At 32.4% G+C, this 12,734-nt stretch overlaps 3 pseudogenes across 1 annotated transcript; all 3 read right to left on the bottom strand.

Annotated features, from left to right (window-relative positions):
• Window positions 1-824: 824 nt before the first annotated feature.
• On the bottom strand, window positions 825-1,283 carry LOC145603829 (agamous-like MADS-box protein AGL80 pseudogene; annotated as a pseudogene).
• Window positions 1,284-5,036: 3,753 nt separating this feature from the next.
• Window positions 5,037-5,540, bottom strand: LOC145603830 (agamous-like MADS-box protein AGL80 pseudogene; annotated as a pseudogene).
• Window positions 5,541-8,104: 2,564 nt separating this feature from the next.
• Window positions 8,105-12,162, bottom strand: LOC145606062 (single-stranded DNA-binding protein, mitochondrial-like; annotated as a pseudogene). The gene is made up of 6 exons (XR_014105204.1): window positions 12,092-12,162; window positions 11,586-11,763; window positions 11,271-11,479; window positions 11,089-11,189; window positions 8,436-8,495; window positions 8,105-8,296 (listed from the first exon to the last, which is right to left on the bottom strand). The product of XR_014105204.1 is annotated as a single-stranded DNA-binding protein, mitochondrial-like (transcript).
• Window positions 12,163-12,734: the final 572 nt, after the last annotated feature.

The raw sequence follows: 12,734 nt of genomic DNA on the forward strand, positions 1-12,734 counted from the left end.
CCCTTCATGCCTAATTGTTTGGTTCAAGTAACTGATGTAAGTATTAATTAATAACTTCAATTATATATTCGTTAATCTATATATACGAGATAATATGGTCATATTGTACATTGTTTGATTCGTCTCATTGTAAATTGAATTAATGTTTCATTTGTTTTTTTAGCTGACACATTTCGTTTTTCACGTTTGCTAACGCACTATTTTAATGATTACATCTCTAATTACCGAATAAGTTAAAATTAAAATATACTTTGAGATGGTTCCATCCTACAAGACTCTACAATACTATATTTTATCATAACTACATACTAGTATAAATCACATCATAACTACTAGTATAAATCACAAAGGTAGTCAAATAGTTTAAAAGTCAAAATGTATCAACTTACAAAAAAAAATAATAAAAAATAATTATAAAAAAAAAAAAACATAGGAAGCATCAAGTTTCATAAAATAATTTCTTCGCTTATGAAAATAGAGGTAGGTGCGTTTTTATACTTGTCTCCAAAACCGTAAAAAGTCAAATGAAACAAACAATTAGGGACACAGGGACTGGAATTTTAGGGGGAAACCTAGTTCTTTTCTCCTCACTTTTAAAATTGAGATTACACTGACAATATCTAAAATAAAACAGCAGAAACAAAATAGATCAACTGAAATTCATCATAGTTGAATAGATGCTTAATGTGAACAGCTTAATAAAAATCACATCACAACAAGTTGTGACTGATTGATTAATGTAGATCTTTCATTAGAAGCAACAACAATAAGAGCATATTTAATTTATTCATAGAAGTGATTAATATGACAAGCAAGCATACAAATCAATTATCTCCTGCATTCTTCTTAAGGCTAACAAACCTCTCATTAATCTCCTTTAAAGTCTTAAGAGCCAGCACACAAAGATCCATGCTATCCTCCAAATTCAGCCCTTCAATAGTCCTTGTCCCATTTAGACTCTCATACATGATGTTGGTAATCTCCTTCTCCCTGTTATTCTTCTTCAGCTTCTCCAACTGTTGCTCTGCTTTCGCGATCCTTTGCTTCAGGTATTTCTCCTGATCATCCTGAGAATCCTTGAATCTCTTGAGCACACGACTTGCTTCAGCAGCTTGGCTTGGCCAGACCTCAGCACTCGGAGCATATGGACTATATATGATGGCACAAGCATCCACCCCACATAAGGTGGTTAACTCGCTTACCATCTTAAATAGCCCCTTTTTTCTCTTATTAAAGGTTGCCTTCCTTCTTGAGTCATTGGTAATGAACTCAAGCTTCACCATTTTTTACCCTAGAAACCAATTAGTAAGAGGAGTATTTGTGAATTGTGAGTGTGTTGCTCTAGGACTTAGAGGTTTATATAGAGGTTTGGAGGGATTAGGGTTATATTCATTGGCCAACTTTTTATATTCTAATTAAGTAATATAAATAATAGGATAATAATTCTAAAAGTAGTACTAACAATAATAGTAATAATATTAATAATTGAGAGACAAATTATTTTTTATACCGTTTGAGTGATATTCGGTAATCTCTTATATAAGGGAAATGATTGAAGCTTTAAATGGCTTATTTTAATTCCCAGATAAATAAAAGTCTCGTTTCAATGTTTCATCATAAGGTTTTAGGTCTAATTAAAAGTCTCGTATCACATGTATTAATTATTTAAATTATTTATGGTGTAGTCAACCGCACACAAGATGTGCTGTTTATTATGTTTTTCTATCCTTAAACTTGGCAAGAGATAAATGAGATTTTTATTTAAGAACAAGGGAAGACCGAGGGAGATTGAAACTTTGAGAGTATTAACTCAGTGTAGCTACATATGTTCTCTATATTAGATAATAACTAGGTTAGATACCGTTTGTATACATACGGAGTATATATATACACTAAAGAAAACCTAGGGGCATCTTAAATGCACGACTAATAAATATTGTGGATTACATCACAAAGCAATTGATAATTAAGTGGAATATAATTACCAAAAAGAAAAATATTATTGCAGTGTAAGAAATATTCTCTAAGAAGGTTTGGAAAAATAAAAATAAAATTTTGGCGGATAAATTTTCAATCAAGAAATGACACGTGTCATTCCTAATTTTTTCTCTGTTACGCCTTTAGTATATATTCTCTGTTACGCCTTTAGTATATATAGTTGTTACATCACAAAGCTATTGATAATTAAGTCAAATATAATTACCAAAAAGAAAAATATTATTGCATAGTAAGAAATATTCTCTAAGAAGGATTGGAAAATAAGAAGGTTTGGAAAAATAAACATAAAATTTTGGCAAATTTTCAACCAAGAAATGACACGTGTCATTCCTAATTTTTTTTATCTATTATGCCTTTAGTATATATAGTTATATAAATATATAGATAGATTACCATCAATCATTCAATCCATTGTTATAAGTTACCAAAGTTACCATTTAAACTTTATGAATATTTTTTATTTTTTACATAGAAAAAATTGAACATACGCATATACAAAATATTAGAGTAAAATTGAACATCTTTTTTCATTTCTTTCTTGTCAATTAAATTTTTTTTAGATTAAGAAATATATTATTTGAAATACGAGCATGAAGATTATTGTTGAAAAAGAAAATAAAAATTACTCCAGCTATAATCACTGGTAGAAAAACACATTTTGGCACCGAGTTATTGATACCTGTTCTTAAAAACCGTTGGGAAAAAAATTAGGCGGATTTAAGTATAATAGAAATGGAACCGGTTCAAACCAAACCGATGCCAAATTAGTGAAATACCACCGGTTTGGATAGTTTATGGTTATATTCATTGGCCAACTTTTATAATCTAATTAAGTAATATAAATAATAAGAATAATAATTAATAATTCTAAAAGTAGTACTAACAATAATAGTAATATTAATAATTGAGAAACGAATTATTTTTATACCGTTTGAGTGATATTCAGTAATCTCTTATATAAGGGAAATGATTGAAGCTTTAAATGACTTTTATTGGATTTTAATACCTCAAATAATTTAAAGCCTCGGTTCATCAAAAGGTTTTATTTCTAATTAAAAGTCTCGTATCACCTGTGTTAATTTATTTATTCACGTTAAATCAATCAAACCCCACAATCTTTCTTTTTAAAATTCACTTTTAATCAATATATTCATCTTTCATCAACTAAATCGCAATGTCTTATTATTTATAATTTACTATCCTAAAAACTTGGGCAAAATGCAAATGAGCCTTTTGTTTATGGATAAGGAAGGACTGAGGGAGATTGAAACTTTGAAAGTATTAATTCAGTGTAGCTACCTATTTTCTCTATATTAGATAATACTTATTATTGAAAGTAATTGCTGGCTTTTAGCTATCTAGATAGGTTTCCTAGTCTTGATTTTCCTAAATTAAGAGATTTTATTACTTAATAATTAGGTTAAATAGAATAATTTTATAATAAAATAAAAATAAATAAATAAAAATAAAAAAAAATAAAAAGAAAGAAAGAAACGAGACAAAATACGTTAGTTTGTTGGTGGTGAAATTCATTTTTTAGATTTTTAATGGTGGTAAAATCAAAATCAAAAGAGAGGGAACCCAAGGATCCTTCAAATTGTCAATAGTATGAACAAGCCCTCTCTGCAACTTTAATACGTAGTAGCTCTCTTGGAAATCAACTCCCTAGCTGAGAGAATCGATCTCCAAATGTAACTCGCATATATATATTTCCCCATTACTGTTCTTTATTTGTCTTATGAATTTCATAAATAATTTATTGTAATATTTTTTAACTAGCAATAATCTTTGGGTTTGTTTCTTTTCCATCTTATTTTAAATAATTTGATCTGTTTAAGCTAGTCTCGATAATAATAACTTTATACACTGTGATTTAATTATTTGAAGGGACACAAATTAACAAACCAGCGAACAGTATTTATGTCAATGGAGGAGAATTACAGATTTATAAAAACTAATAAATTCTACAATTTATGTGCTTGGTTTCTATCCATCTATTTTGGCAAAGCCTACACATACAATCCTTGTATGTGACCCCTACATATAATATAACATGGCAGCTTATAATTAAGTGTAAGATCGGGCCCTAAACTCCGCTAACTTTGAAATTTCATTGAATTTCAAGTGAAATTTCTAGTTAACCTAATGTTTAATATTTAAATTAACTTACATATTGTATGTTAGGTTTCTTTCTTAATTGTATTTTTGGATCGGACATCCCCTAAAGTAACAACTTACTTCCACCAACGACAATCATTTATATGTTGAGTTCGTCATAGGTTTGTGGACAAAAATAAACAAATTGATTCTACACCCTTATTGCCAAATTGTATACCCTTTATTTACGTTATATTCTACATTGACATTAAAAAAGATCTTTAATCTGAGCATGAAATAAATCGCGGACATAATTTTCAAGCATCATAGACATATGAAATAAAATTGAGAGCAAGATGAACACATAAAAGTATAAAACCACTAGGAAAATCTTATAAGGGGGCGTTTGGTTCACGAAATATAAGTATGAGGTATGGGTTTAGAATGACTAAAACCCATACCATATGTTTGGTTGACAAAAATATGAATTTCAAACCCATACCTCAAACCCATGAGGTATGGGGTTTAGAAACCTTGGGGGGAGGTGGGTTTGGCTCATTCCATTCCCTTAGGTATCAAATAAAAAGAGAGAATAGTGAGATATTCCATTCCAGAATTAAACCAAACACATGGTATTAAGTATCAAGTTCCAACCCGATACCACCTTAACCCCATTCTTGATTCCAACCCCATGCCACTTTGTGAACCAAACGCCCCCTAAATAGTTCATAATATTTTAGTATCATATTCCAATCCATACATATTTAATTAATAATAGGGACAATGCATACAAATTAAAATCACATAACAAACCTTTTTTTTTTTTTTTGACAAACAAGTTGTGAATAAATCACATAACAAACAAGATAGATGTGGATCCCTATTAAAATAAGCACAACAATTTTCCCCCCAAATAATTAATTAAAATTCATGCATACTAATCAATTATTATCAATTCCTTCATTAACCTCAAGGCTTTTAATTTCAATCTCCTCATCAACCTCCTTTAACATCTTCTTAGCCATCAAAACAACATCTTTCCTATCCTCCAAATTCAATTCTCCAAGGTTCCTTACACCATTCACACACTCATACATGAGTTGAGTGATTTCCTTCTCCTTGTTATCTTTCCTTAGCTTCTCCAAAAGTTGTTTGGTTTTTGCGATCCTTTGCCTTAGATATGCCTCTTGATCCAACATCCTCTTCTCCTGATCCTCAGGGGAGAGGTCCTTAAACCTCTCAAGCACGCGACGTGCCTCAGACCGGCTTGGCCATGCCTCGGTACGTGCAGCATAAGGGCTGTGAATAAGTAAACAACCTTCCACCGCACATAAGGTGGTAAGCTCGCTCAACTTCTTTAGAAGACCCTTCTTCCTCTTCTTGAAGGTTGCCTTTCTTGCTGAGTCATTGGTTATGTACTCAAGCTTCAGCTTTTTCCTAGCCATTTTGTTTTGAATTTTTTGGCCCTAAAATTTTAGGGAGGTTTTATTTGTGAGTGTATTTTGCACTAGGGAGTAAAGGGTATATATAGAGGTTGGAATGTTGGATGGAGGGTAAAGCATTGTTTTCATAGGCCAATTTTTAAAAAGTGAGAAACATAATAACTAAATAATTTTTTATAAAATATAAATTTATTAATAAGTGAATAAATAATTAAATAAATAAGAATATAACTCTTTGGCACATAGTAATACGGAGTATAATACGAGTAGCTATTTCTATTTACAACGTCATCATCAATATCTTTAATTATGTACTAAAGCACATTAAAATCATTACTATGAAGTATAATAAAGGGGCAAATTGAAATTGAAATTGAAATTAAAATCAGTAATCATCAATACCTTTTATTATGGTTTTTGTATGAGGTACATAATAAACTGACCAAAATTTCTCATTAAGATATATACTTGTACAAAGAAAATACAATAATGGGATGAATTGTTAATTAGCAAGAATTGTCCAAAAAAAAAAAAAAAAAAAGATGTCTTAATGTGTAGTTTTATAAAACTTCTATCAACTATTTATAATTATAGTTATTGCAAAATTAAATACTACCTCCGGGCCAATTTACCGCAACAAAGGGGTATTATTTGTGAGACATAAATTATTCCTTTGTTGCGAGTAAATTGGACCGGAGGTAGTATATTAATGGTCAAATGTCCGAGTTAAAGGTCGTATAGATGAAAATAGACAATATATAATGGGATGGGGGTAACATTTTAATGTATAGAGTTGGACACTCAGTACTCTAAATGTGACAATACTTGAAGAGAAAAGTTGGCTTTTTGATATCCAAATCTTGATTATCCTTAATTGTCATGATTTATTACCTTTTTTGTTTTGACAAATCATGATTTATTACCTTTTTTTTCTTTTAACAAAATCATCATGATTTATTACCTTATATGTTCAAACAAACACCTTTTATATATGTGGTTGGCCATACCGAGTGGCCAGCTAATACACAAATATTTTCTGACCAAATAACCCCTAATCGACCGAGTAACCCCTAACCAAGTAACTATTGACCGACCGAGTAACCCTGACCATACCAGATCAAATTAGATCAGATAAATTCAGATAACCAAAAATAAGGTGAACCAAACAAGCCCTAAGTAACCCCTAACCAACCGAGTAACCCCTGACCAAGTAAACTCTGACCAAGTGAGTAACTCCTGACCAACCCAGTTTTCCCTTACTAGATAACCCCGACTATTCTTTAAAAAATGTAGTTGGCCACACGGTATAGCCACGTATGAAAGTTTGTGTCAAACAAAACAATATAAAAAAAAAGGAAATATATCAAAATTTCAGCATCGAAATCATTCAATATTAAAGGTGTCAAAATTAACTCAATCCAGATCTCGACTTTTATGGGCATAATAAATTAGCATGACTTCTTTTTTTTGTCTTAATTTAGCATGACTCAAACTTAGACTAGATCAAACCCGACTCTAGTGAGCTTGGCCCGTTAACCCTAATTAACACATTTATAACTTGCCAAATTTACTGAGTTAGGGTCTGTTCTCATTGACTAGACTCAGCTGAGCTGAACTGAACTTATTAGACCTAAACTGAACTGAAATGAATATTTTATCAGAGAAGGAAATTAGAAGTTGAACTGAATTGAACTTATTAGAGCTGAACTAAACTAAATTGAAATGAAAATAAACGTATGAGAACAGGCCCTTAGATACCTTTTTTTTTTTTTTTTTTTTTTGAATGGAACTAAATTAGACACTTAAATAGACTATATTAAGGAGTATTTGTCATATCATTGAAAATTTTAACTGTTTTCATTAAAACAAAATGTACTCACTCCTTCCCAAATTACTTGCAACGTTTTGATATTTTGCACTATTTACACATCTTACTTTGACCATCTATTTTAGCTATATATTATATGAAAGCCAATGTAATCATGTAAGATGTTAGTTGGATCTATTTTAATGTATAGTTTCTAAATATAAATTTTTTATGGATTATATAAGTATATAATAAAAGATATTGACGGTCAATCTTGTGCATCGGCAAGCGTGTGCAGTCAAAAACTCAAAATGTTGCAAGTAAACTGAGATAGAGGAAATATACTAAGGGCTTGTTCACATTTACTGAACTAAGCTGAACTAAACTGAACTGAACTGATTGGAGCTGAACTGAGCTGAAATGGATATTTTATGAGAGAAAGAAATTAGGAGCTGAACTGAACTGAGTGGAGCTGAACTAAACTGAACTACCATGATTGAAGCTGAACTGAACTGAAATTAAGTATGTGAACAGACCCTAAATATTTCCTTTATTTCTTTTTTTATTGACTCTAACTTTTTACACTAATCACAAACTAACCACATTGTTTCTCGGACATCCAGCAACGCCAACCGCTGAAACATTAAAAAAAAAAATGGAGTGCAAATCGAAATGGCAGGATTATACAACTAATGCAAATCGAAAGAAAAAGAGCATAATTTAGGGTGGTAGACAGATACACTGAAATACTTCAATAATGTAGAGCACAAAATAATACTCCATGTTGGAGAGTGCTTCTTTAGCAAATTGCAATTCGAACAAATCTCTCCAGAAATTGCAAGATATTTAATTAAAGCGCACATACATATATCTTACAAAAGGCGAAGCTCCAAGATGAAGATGTCATATTTCTACAATCAGTAACTAATTTGACATCATTGCAATCCTTGCCCTGCAAACGCGAAGACATGCATGGTAAGAATACTAAATCTCAGAAACTGCTGTCAATTAGAGATAAATCAGCAGATGAAATACTATTTCATTGCTTGCTGGCTTGCTGCTACTCGAAACACAGTAAGAGCAAAACTTACGCAGTTCTTCAAAGGGAATATTGGTAGTACTTTCTCCAGGCTTTATGAGCCGAACCTTACCTAACAAATTCAGACAAAAGCAGAAGAAAGATAAGTATGTTACTAGACTGTTCAATATATCTTGTACAAGAAAGCAGTCTGTGAAGAGTAGCATAAGATTCTGGAAGATAAGCATGTCTCAAAAGGCTAAATGCATTCTGCAGCATCATAATTCACAATTATCAATTTTTGATACGGCAAAAAGCTCCTTTCTAAAGTTTGAAAAAAAAAATGAAAAGAAACTTACAGAGGGAACAATAATCTAGTAGTTTAGAAACATGACACCCTCCAAGGCTCCAACAAAGCCATAATCCAAATGCCTGAGCACACATGAACATTTTTTTGACAATAAACTTTGGCGTATTGTTTATATCAGTGCACAAGCAATCAAGAGAAAAAGAATGGCCATAGGTTTTATATAAGAGAGGTCAAGTTGGATTGTTGGAGGATGTATTTGTTGACAATTGAATGGATTGAGTGGAAAAAAAAAACAAAAAACAAAAAAGTAAAGACAGTTGAGGGCTCCAGGTATTGCACAAAGTCCACCTAAGATACAGCAGATTTTTGGGTTTGTGTTTATATTGGGTAGGTACAAATGTCAGGGATCAGGATGCCATACTTTCTACTTTCTATTCAACCACTGTTGGCTTCACAAGGCTCACAGCTCACTAGTAGAAAACAAGTCCGGATTTGGATGATAATTGGTGATGAAGTAACAGACAATATTGCAGGACATCCTGATGTCAGACATACAAGAATCACTCCCTAGTCCTATGTTTCAAAAGTTCTTCGAACATTAAGCAAGCACCACACTTATGCAAGATTAAGAATTTTCTAGGGGTGGCAATTCGGGTTAACAGGTCGGGTTCGGGTCAAATTTTGGGGCGATTTCGGGTTGTGCTTAGAAAACATCAAAATAGTGTAAAACTTAATATTATTATGATGTATGAAATTTGGGTCAAATTGGATCGAATTTGGGTTGTTCGGGTTGGGTTGTCGGGTCGGGTCGGGGATTGCCAACCCTAGAATTTTCTATCCGAAAGTCAAATATACAAATGTCATATATATAACTAACGTTTCAATTTATTATACTCCGTAGATTTAAAATCACTAAGGGCATGCTTGGATCGGGGGTAAAACATTAAGGGGGTAGTATAAGTCAAACTTGAAAAAACAAAGGTAATTAGAGGTGTTGTAGGAGACATGGTGCTTACAAATGAAATAAACTAGTTGTGCCATGAGGAAAAGAGAGAGATGGAGGAATTATTACTCTCATAATGAGGGTAATAGTTACCCACCCTCCCCCTAGTGTAACTATTACCCCCAAAATGAGGGTATTGATTCCTCTTTCTTCACCTCACACCATATCATCACTACATAATCTTCTTACAATCACACCATCACTATCTCCTTCATCCCTATTTTCACATTTATTTTTCTTAGGCCCCGTTCTCTTCACCTTAATTTTGCTGACTGAAATTATTTTTGTTGTACTTAAATTATTTTTACTAAACTTAAATTAATTTTACTGAACTGAAATTATTTTTGTTGAACTAAAATTATTTTTACTGATTTTCTATTATAATTCTTCTTTAAGAAAACTGAATTTTACTGAACTGAACTTATTTTTACTGAATTGAAATTATTTTTACTTAATATTTATTTTTTTAAGGTGAACAGAACATGGGCCTTAGTTTGACTTTTATTACCCCCTTAATGTATTACCCCCAATCCAAGCATGCCCTAACAATTACAAGGTTTTTTCTAACAAATGGTACTCTTTCTGAACATTCTCAGTTTCCCACCCGTAGCTAAATCAGATGATTCTTGATATAAGATATAAAATAATTCCCGTAAACCGAAACCAGGATATAAGAACATCCCAAAAACTGCATTTGATACACCATCACAAATTCATAAAAATGAGAAATGAATGATTCCTAGATAAATCTATAGGATGTGCAAGACAGGGGCAGCAGCAAAGATGAAACATCAATCAGTGGTTATAACAGGTAGAGCAAACAGAATTAACCCAACATGACAACCTGACCTAAAACAAACATGATAGCAGCAGCTTTGCAATGATACAATTCATAATCGAGTGGACACAAAAAGACAGTTCAACTCAAGGGTCAGGTTGCAGACAATTCCAACTGGAAAATAACCTACTTTAACTCACTAAGATATATACCGTAACTACATAAGCACCCAAAAGTACAACAAGGGTCAATGTGAAAGTTGGCCAAAAAAAGCTATACCAAATGGTAAAGATAGATAGTGGTTTTAAGAAACTGCTAACATGTTTGCTTATTACGTACAACTTACTCCATAAATTTTGGTCCATATAGTACTCTCTATATTATAATTTCAACACTAACAGCACAAATATGAGTTGAATAATCATAGGTTGAGTTGAGTCAACTATTTCAAAACATATGTACAGGTTTGGGAGTTCAACATATCTATTTTCTACCCAACCAAACACAACCAGTTTACCAGCATAAAATAAATGTAAAGCAAAGGAAAAAAGATAGTGCAATAACCAGAAAGGAGTCTATTAAGGGATGTATTTCAACCTGATATTACAAAAATAAATGCATAACAAAAGACATACCATCATTGCGAACACAAATTTCTGGCAATCTCACAACTTCACCAGTGATGCCTTTATTGTAAACTCGAATTTCAATGTCACCCTCAACATAAACTGAAGAGCTGCAACAATCCCCGACAAATTAGTAACATCACATACAGATACAACGGAGTAACTATACACCAAAAGTTACACAAACATACTTTTTCACAAGTTGTTGAACAGCATAGGCACCAAGCATTTCATTATGGACAACGACACGATGCCATTGGGCTGGCTTTGGCAAGTCTTTTACACCCATTACTCTATGGTCCCATAAGCCGCCTGTTCCAACATTAAAGATGGTCAAGGTTCTTCCACTTCGTAAAAGCTTCTGCACAGGGCTTTGACGAACTTTCCCACATATGATTGCCTGATTAACAACATGAGTCAAAACCCTATATCTAACAAGACCTCAAACTTCTAAGCATTACAAAAATATAACTTATTTCAATGCCTTCTAATAACTAGTGAATCACCTTATGAACACCCCTGAAATTCCAACCCCTTTTGGGATCTACACCTGTATCGATTCTCGCTTCTCAGGAATAAAATCATCATGGAAATCATCTGCCCCACTGTTCTTTGCACCATCATTATCACCATCAAGCGACACCGTTGAGTAACATAGCTTCGAGCTTCTTTGAACTCCAGACACTAGTCATTTACAATAATTACACACCCCCAATTCACAATAAAAACATTCACAGTAGCGTTGAATCACGCATTGCACAATGCACAATGCACACCAACCATTTGATAAAATGCTTCTGAGAAAATATACTCTTACTAATTATATGACTAAACCATCAAATATTTTGAGAAATTCAAGCTAATTATGGAATTAAATCAAAACCCATATGACCAATTAACACTTTTTTGCAACTAAAACGCTCCAATTTAAATACCATTGTTAAGATTGCAACAGAAAATTAAACATTTGATGATAAAATAGATTCATAAATTACAGAAAATAGAAACTTACGGAGAGCAGAAGTCGATCTTGCAGAGGATGTAAATTGATTTGCAAATTTGGCAGCAAAGGAAGACATTGTTATCAAAACTCAAAGACAAATATTGAAATTGGAGGATAGTCGAGGGTTTAACCAGGGTTTACCTTGACCGCCAACACGCGACGCATTGTTCTATAAACTAGTGAAGCGCAGCGTTTTATCAACTGATGCACTAGTACAAATATTTACAATTTACAACGGCCATTAATAATCACTATAACTCTCGTAAGATTTGTCATCTTACAGCCAAAAGGTTAAATGATAAAATCACACAAACGACACTTTGGGATGAGGATTTGATTAACCTCCCCCAACTTTCTACCTCGGGCAATGACCTGTGAGGGCATCGGTAGTATTCTGCATAGTTGTTTGGTTGATACAAAAAAAAACAAAACAAAAATAGAGGAAGTGAAAAAACTAAAATTGGGGATATTGTAAGGTCTGGCCATATTGGTCAATTAGACAAATATACAGAATATATAATGAGCAAAAAAAAAAATAGTGTCTTTGGATGCATCTTGCACCCGGTTGTATATTCACAAAGTCTTACTTAATAATGGTTTTAACATTTTGATTTATTCATAATATGTTGCATTTGAAACGAATCCAATCAAC

This window comes from Chenopodium album, chromosome 22, assembly GCF_948465745.1.
Source record: "Chenopodium album chromosome 22, dcCheAlbu1.1, whole genome shotgun sequence".
Lineage (NCBI taxonomy): Eukaryota > Viridiplantae > Streptophyta > Magnoliopsida > Caryophyllales > Amaranthaceae > Chenopodium > Chenopodium album.